Source organism: Apium graveolens, chromosome 9, assembly GCF_009905375.1.
Source record: "Apium graveolens cultivar Ventura chromosome 9, ASM990537v1, whole genome shotgun sequence".
NCBI classification, from domain to species: domain Eukaryota; kingdom Viridiplantae; phylum Streptophyta; class Magnoliopsida; order Apiales; family Apiaceae; genus Apium; species Apium graveolens.
In genome coordinates, this window is record NC_133655.1 from 37,148,371 (window position 1) to 37,157,634 (window position 9,264).

The following is a 9,264-nucleotide window of genomic DNA, read 5'->3' on the forward strand; positions in this document are numbered from 1 at the left end:
TGAAAACAAGGGCAAGGGGCTGGTAGCAGAAAATGAAGATTCTTTGAGCCAAGATGACATGGAGGATATTGATGAACATCTAGCATTTCTTTCAAGAAGATTTGCCAAGTTCAAGTTCAAGAAGAACTTTGGAGCAGCTAAGCCAATTAGAAACATGGTAGATAAATCAAAATTCAAATATTTCAAATATGGCTTGGCAGGGCACTTTGCCAGTGAGTGTAGAAAGTCAGATTCCAGCAAGAAGAAGTTTGATCCTGTGGATTATAAACAGAAATATTTTGAGTTGCTCAAACAAAAGGAAATGGCTTTCATTATATAAAAAAATGACTGGGCAGCAGATGGTCTGGATGAGGATGAGGATATCAACTATGTCAATCTAGCCCTAATGGCCAAGTCTGATGAAACAGAGACAAGTTCTTCAAGTAATCAGATAATCACCACTAACCTTGCACATTTATCTAAAGCTGAGTGTAATGATGCAATAAATGAAATGTCTACAGAATTATGTCATTTGCGTGTTACACTTAAGTCTCTTACTAAGGAAAATACTAAAATCAAAGAAAATAATTTGTTTTTAAGTGAGAGGAATAATGTGCTAGAATCTCAGTTCATTGAATTTGAAAAATTGAGAATTGAGTGTAAAATTGCTAATGATGGATTAACTGAGTCCTTGAAGAAAGAAGAGATCTTGAAGAAGCAGCTTGAACGAGAACATGAGGTGATTAAGGCATGGAAAACATCTAGAGATGTTCATGCTCAAATCACCAAAGTTCAAGGTATTGAGTCCTTTTGTGATGCAGCCTGGAAGAAGAATAAGGAGAAGCTGGAATCCAATTTGGTTGAAGGATTGCTAACAGATATGGACTCGACGGATGATGAGAGTCATCCGTCGGATAATCAAAAGGATTATCCATCGAGTGATATAAATCCTCATCCATCGGCTGTGAACAAACCCGTGAGTAAAGACAAAATTGCCAAGTTAAATGAAAAATATAGATCAGTTTCCAAAAACTTCACTACAGGAGAATCTAGTCAAGTGAAGAAGGAAAAGAAAGTGAATGTTGGTCATCTGTCTATCAAGCAATTGAATGACAGACTGGAAAAGATTGAGGTTAAAACAGAGGCTAAAAGGAAAAATAATAGAAAATTAGAAATGGTAAAGTAGGGATTAACAAGCATAACAACTACACAACTGATAAGTATGCTCCAAGAAAAATATGTGTTAAATGTGGTAGTGTAAATCATCTGTCTGTTAATTGTAAAACTGCCATGCCTACTTCCATATATGTGCCACCTCCTTTTCCCAACATGAATGTCATGCCTTCTATGCCTATGAATGCTATGTCTACACAGAATATGAATGCACAATTTTCTAATATGCCATTTGCACCTAATCCTTATTATGCTGAATTTAGTATGCCTCAAATGTCATTTAGCATGCCCTACTGGAATAACATGTTTACTAATAGCATGCTATTTCCTGTTAATCAAAATATGCATGATAATTCTATTACAATGAATGGTTTCAAAGGTCCAACTCAAATGACTAAGGATGAATCTGATATCCCCAAGTCAAATGAGATCAAACCTAAGAAACTGAAAAAGAAAGCTAACAAGGCAGGACTCAAGGAAACTTGGATACCAAAATCAACTTGATTTGATTTTAATGTGTGCAGGGAAACAGAAAGAATCTATGGTACTTGTATAGTGGTTGTTCAAGGCACATGACTGGTGATTCTACCCTGCTCACAGAGTTCAAGGAGAGAGTTGGCCCAAGTATTACTTTTGGAGATGACAACAAGGGTTATATTGTGGGATATGGCTTGATTTCTAAAGCAATGTCATCATTGAGGAGGTTGCTTTAGTGGATGGTCTCAAGCATAATTTGTAGAGTATCAGCCAGCTATGTGATAAAGGCAATTCAGTAACCTTCACCTCAGAAGCCTGTGTTGTGACAAACAAGAAAAGTAACAAAGTGGTTCTCACTGGTGTGAAAAAAGGGAATGTGTACTTAGCTGACTTCAATTCATCAAATGCGGAATCTGTTACTTGTCTTCTCAGTAAAGCAAGTCAAGATGAAAGTTGGCTATGGCACAAGAAGCTATCCCATCTAAACTTCAAGACCATGAATGAACTTGTAAAGAAAGAACTGGTTAGAGGCATTCCTCAAGTGGAATTTTCTAAGGATGGACTGTGTGATGCTTGCCAAAAGGGAAAGCAAATTAAAGCATCATTCAGAAAGAAGCTTGATTCAACAATTGAAGAACCTCTGCAGCTGCTACACATGGATTTGTTTGGACCAATCAATGTGTTGTCCATCTCAAGGAAAAGATTTTGCCTAGTAATTATAGATGATTTCTCAAAGTTCTCTTGGATATATTTCTTTAAGTCTAAAGATGAGGCTAGTGAAATCATCATCAATCACATAAGGCAAGTCAACAATCATCCTGATTTCAAAGTTAGAAGAATCAGGAGTGACAATGGAACTGAGTTCAAGAATTCTGTCATGAGAGTATTTTGTGAAGAAAATGGGATTTTGCATGAATTTTCAGCAGCAAGAACTCCACAACAAAATGGAGTAGTCGAAAGAAAAAACAAATCACTTATTGAAGCTGCAAGGACAATACTTGAAGAGTCTAAGTTACCAACATATTTCTGGGCTGAAGCTGTAAATACTGCATGCTACACTCAGAATATTTCTCTGGTTAATCAAGAAAAATGCATGACTCCATATCAATTGTTCAAGAACAAGAAGCCAACTCTAAATTTTCTTCATGTCTTTGGCTGCAAATGTTATATCTATCAAACTGATCAGAATGGGAAGTTTGATGCTAAAGCAGATGAAGGAATTTTTGTTTGATGTGTTGTTGGTAAAGCATATAGAGTCTACAATCTAAGAACCAACATTGTTGTGGAATCAATACATGTTGTGTTTGATGATCAAAAGATTGAAGGACTGCAAGATGGAGATTACCATGAGAGCCTCAAATTTGACAATGTGGAGATGGTTAGTGATGACAGTGATGATGAAAGTGATCAAGAAACAGTATCAAAGGATAATGCAGAAAAATCCACTATCAATGAAGCACAAAATTCAACATTTGTCGAGTTGTAAAATGCTTCATCCGTCGGGAGACAACCATCTTCATCCGTCGGGAGACAACCAGCTTCATCCGTCGGCACTCAAAATTCACCATCCGCCGGGTCATCAAAAGAAGCTGAAAGTTAGAATAGATCACTTACAGAAAGTTCCCTTTCACAAATCAAAGATCCATAAACTCAGGGGGTGTTTCTAACAATCAAAACTCAATCACACATCAAGACAACAATGAGGCCTCTTCATCTAGAGCTAATCTACCTCAATAAAGGAAATGGACAAAGGATCACCCCTTTGAGCTCATCATTGGTGATGTATCTTCTAGAGTTCAAACAAGGAGAGCAACTCAGGAAGAATGTCTATATAGCAGCTTCCTCTCTAAGGAAGAACCAAAGAAGGCAGAAGAAGTTTTATTGGATCCTGATTGGATTTTAGCTATGCAGGAGGAGCTAAACCAATTTGAAAGGCATAAGGTATGGAAGCTGGTGCCCAAGCCTAAAGGAAAGAATCCAATAGACACCAAATGGGTCTTCAGAAATAAGATAGATGAAAATGACATAGTAGTCAGGAACAAAGCTAGATTGGTTGCTAAGGGCTATTGTCAACAAGAAGGAATAGATTTTGATGAAACATTTTCTCCTGTTGCAAGACTTGAAGCCATCAGAATCTTCTTAGCCTATGCAGCCAATGCCAATTTCAAGGTCTATCAAATGGATGTCAAAAGTGCCTTTCTGAATGGAGATTTGGAGGAGGAAGTCTATGTCAGTCAGCCTCCTGGTTTTGAAGATCCAAATTTTCCAGAATATGTCTACTATCTTTTGAAAGCACTTTATGGACTGAAGCAAGCACCTAGAGCCTGGTATGACACTTTGTCAAAGTTTCTTTTAGAGAATCACTTCACTAGAGGTACTGTAGACAAAACTTTATTCTTTAGAAATGTTAATGGCTCTAGTATACTTGTTCAAATTTATATAGATGACATTATTTTTAGCTCTACAGATGAAAAACTTTGCAAAAAGTTTGCCAAAATGATGCAAAGTAAGTATGAAATGAGCATGATGGGAGAACTAACTTACTTTCTTGGTTTGCAAGTTAAGCGAGTTAGTGATGGAATATTCATTAGTTAAACTAAATACATTTGTGATCTTTTAAAGAAGTTTGATCTAATGGATTGCACATGTGCAAAAACTCCCATGGCCACTGCAACTAAACTTGAATTAAACACTACCGAAAAGTCTGTGGATATTTCAAGTTATAGGGGCATGGTTGGCTCACTTCTGTACTTAACAGCTAGTAGGCCAGATATAATGTTTGCTACATGTCTTGGTGCTAGATTTCAAGCTAATCCTAGAGAATCTCACTTAGTAGCTATTAAGAGAATTTTCAGACATCTCAAGGGAACACCAAAACTTGGCATTTGGTACCCTAGCGATTCTGGTTTTGATCTAACTGGTTATTCAGATGCAGACTATGCAGGTTGTAGAATTGATAGAAAAAGTATAACATGAACCTGTCAATTTCTAGGAAACAAGCTTGTGTCCTGGTTCAGTAAAAAGCAAAATTCAGTTTCTACTTCTACAACTGAAGCTGAGTATATTGCTGCTGGCAGTTGCTGTGCACATATTTTGTGGATGAGAAACCAATTGCTAGACTATGGTCTGCAAGTGGAAAGAATTCCCATTTTCTGTGATAACACAAGTGCTATTGCCATCACTGAAAATCCAGTACAGCATTCAAGAATAAAGCACATAGACATTAAGTACCACTTCATAAGGGAACATGTAATGAATGGTACTGTGGAACTATATTTTGTTCCAATTGAAAAGCAGCTTGCAGATATTTTTACCAAGCCACTGGATGAATCCACCTTTTTAATAATTTGCAAGTTGTATTGCAACCAGAAATTTAATTGGTTTTTCAGTCTTGGATGAAATTTTGGCTAAGTCAAAATTTACATCTCGACGGATGATCATTATCCATCGAGTTTGATCATTCGTCGGTATACATTTTGTTAATAAAATCAATTATTTTTCTGGAATATTTTATGACTCGACGGATAACTATTTATTCTCATCAGTCGAATTGTCTGAATCCTAGCCGTTAATTTCCTGAACATTATCCATCGAGTATACTTACAGTTAGTAAGTATAACACGACGGATAATTGATGGAATTTTTACAGTTTATTTTTAAAACGGTTATTTTGGGTAATTCTTATTGGTTGATTTATTTTACTTTATTTTACTTTATTATTTTTGACAGTTATTTTTGAGAGAGTATAAAAACATAATTTATTTTCACTGCTTTTCTTTTATCTTTCTCAAATCATCTGCTTTAACTTCTCTCTTTCTCAAAAGCACTTACTCTCTCTCTACAAGTTTTTACTCTCTAACAATGGCACCAGTCGTCAAGATAATGTCTCAAACTGGATTTATCTATGAGAAGAACAACTTCACTGCTCTTGTGAACAAGGGGATTCAACAGTCTGGTGACTACCACAAGATGATGGATTTTGTGAAGAACTGCAAACTCAACTATGCCATGCTGGAATCACCCACCATATACTGTGAAGTTGTTGAAGAGATGTGGATGACTGCAACATACAACTCAGCTGATAAGACTATCACTTTCACTATTAAAGGTAAGGAATTCTGTGTTAATAGTGACATTGTTAAAGCATGTTTCAAAATTCCTGATAATACTGTAACTTCACCACATACAGACACTGACATTGTTAATATGCTTAAGTCCATGGGCTATGCACTCTCTACTTCTAAGTTAAGTGAAATTAGGAGGTTGGGTCTTAGGAAGGAATGGAGTTATCTATGTGATGTAGTGTTAGGGCGAAAACACGCGATAATAATACACGCAAGTATACGCGTTCGCAAGTAATATAGAATACTTTCTAGTTCGTTCCCGCAGAGACTCGGACTAATTATTATTCAATTAAACTCACTCACCAATGTATGATTACTTCTCAATGTTAAGACACTAACACTTAGAATTGTTGACTAAATATTAACTACAATTAACTACGTAATTAACCACTTAATTAACACTTCGAATTAACAATATTAAAACACTCATGAGATCACAACTTCATTACTACTTCCTTCAATAGTTATTGTTATTACCCTTAGCATGCAACAATGATGATATTAATCGAATAACACGAAACTGATAAAATCCAACTTTCATTGTACTAATACCATTCTACCAAACATCCACAATTAAGATAAAACTTGAATAGGCATCAATTATGTTGAGTCCCTATATGTCTACAGAAATTGACAACATAATGATTTAAGCACAAGTTATTCTTTTTGATTACACAGGGCGAATAAAACGGTTAGAGTTACCCACTAATCATGCAACATCATACATGAACCTATGCTAGCATGGCAAGTTCTAAATCTCGAGATCCACCGTCGCTTCACAAGAGATTAACACCCTATCTTATATGTTCGCGACACACATAAGACGAATACGCACAACCAATACTAGATATCATACAATCATCACACACTAAGGTATTAAACAACTAACTACAGAATTCCATAGTAAATCCGTTACGACCCCATGATCACAATTAGCCCATGATAGCACTTATCGTCATCATGGGTTCATATGAAAACATGATAAACGAACACAAGAGAATAATAACTAAACTAATTATATTAAACCAGAGTACGTCACAAGAGTAAATAGGTTCAAAGCAAAGAAAACTAGCATCCAACGTTACAACGAAATAAAGAATCACAAGAAAATATGCTTCCTCTTCGTTGCGGTGTGCTAAAACGGTCTTCTTCTTTGTTTTCTTCTCTCCTTGCTTAATACAATGATCCAACCTTGTGAAAACGTCTCTAAATCTACTTATATAATAGTCCCATAAAACTCAGGTTACATAGAAGTTGGAAGCCAAACAAAAGTAGAAGTCTTAAAACAATTTATCTTTTTTCTCGACCCTGCGCGGCCGCTCAGCATAGCTGAGCGGGCGCTCAGGACCCTACTGGAAAATTCATGAGTTTGCTCCGTTTCTTCGCTGTAATCTGCCCATTTCTTTCCTCTCGCAATGCTGAACACATGCCAAGGCTTATTCTTGATGATTACTCCTCCGAAATGCAACTATTACCCTGAAATGCACAAACACTAGAAAAACGCATCAAATACACAAAATACTTGATTTCAAGACACCAATTTAAGCTATTTTAAGACGTTCTAAGTGGTATAAAATGCCACTTATCACACCCCCAAACTTAAATCGATGTTTTTCCTCAAGCGTCACAGACTCAAAAACAGATCAAAACATGCATGAATGCAATCTTTATGAAATGCAGCGATCCCCCTTACTACGAATAAACCAACCAACTTACAACATCTCAACAAATGCAATTAGGCGACTAAAGATCAATCAAATCATGCCAACTAAGATACAGCCAGAAACGTGGTGTGTGCAGATGCTTAACATATATGCTTCAGAACTAAATCAATTATTATGACTCAACTATCATCAAGGCAATCACATGATTATACAAAGAATAAAAATTATAGGCATAAAGTGACTTATATAACACTACAAGAATTCTGGATCTTATCACGGAATCAAGCTTTTTATTCATAACAACAATGCTTATTTGACTGTGCAATGAGTGAGGTCCACAAAAGACTTATACAATGATATCCATGTAGCGAGTGTTAGGTTAGTGGATCCCAGACTCTAAAAGCCTTAGGTCACTAGGCACAAAGTCCCCTAAGAACTTAATAACTCGAATACCAAAGAGCCCACTCTTGATCAATTATGCATAAACACATACTCTTTTTTTTCTTTTTTCTATTTTTTTTTCTTTTTCTTTTTTTTCAAAATTTCTGAGCAAGTGCGTTTCGCTCCATCTTGCTCAACCCTAGACTACTCACATAACATGCGAGCTGGCTACTAGCCAATTGACGCCTAGCCACAATTAGCAACAAATTCCATTTTTTACTCCATTTTTTTCTTTTTCATGCCTTTATCACTAAGAACCTATTATCAAATTCTAAGCATAATAATTAGATTAACCTCGAAAACAATTTGATCATAACAACAATCTAGTCCTTAAGCATTCTCTAAGACTTAGTGAAAATACAAGTGTTTCTAGCATGCATATCAACCTACATAACTCAACATTACTTTAACGTCATCACTACATTCGTATCAACATCACAAATTGGTCAGTAAATCATCGCAAAAGGGATCATGGTATCTATGTATGAGCTATATGATATGATAAACAAATGAAGCTATAAAATAAAAAATAAAAAAACTATATGGCAAAAATTATGCAACTATATGAACTAAACTATCAAGAATATGCAGCTATATGACACACACACAAAATATTCCTTAACTACCACCCCCAAACTTAAAATCTTCACTGTCCCCAGTGAAGGTAGTAGAAAGGAACACAGGGTATACCTACTCGGAGTCATCATCATTGTTATTTCTAGAGAACTAACAATGAGATTTACAGAAGGGGGGTTGAATGTAAATCTCAAAACTTTTTCAAGTTTTGAGCAGTTTATAAAGACTGTGTGTTCAAGATGAACAAGTGTGTGAATTGCTTTAAGCTGATACAGACAGATATATATTCAAACACAAATGTAAAGAACACAATAAACCTTTAAAAACTTTTCTGGTGGATTTGTTGTTCCACCAGAGATGGTATTTCAGAAATTCTGTGATCTAAGAATTTGATCACAGCTGCATCCTAGTACAAACTAGATAATTTTTCTCTCAAGATTTTTCTAAACAGCTCTGGAAAAATTCTTATCTAATTACTAGCTACTACTTGGTTTATATATTACCAAGTTTACAAGTGAAGACAAGGATATAATAAAGTAAGATCTCCACTTGTTTCTTCTCCAGTTCACTCCAGTACTTTGTTGACTTAATGTCTCTTTATACTAGAGTAGAACGGCTGCTTTTTCTGATGCTCCTGAAATTAGGCTGCCACATTTCAGTTATCTCTGTTCACCCACGTGCCTCTGTTTGTAGGTACAACTACCACTTATCAACGGTTAATCAACAGAACATCCGTTGAAGCTTTCATCCGTTGATGCACTCATCCGTTGAAGGATGTTATCCGTTGAAGCTTTAGAGACATCCGTTGAAGCTTAGCTTCTCATCCGTTG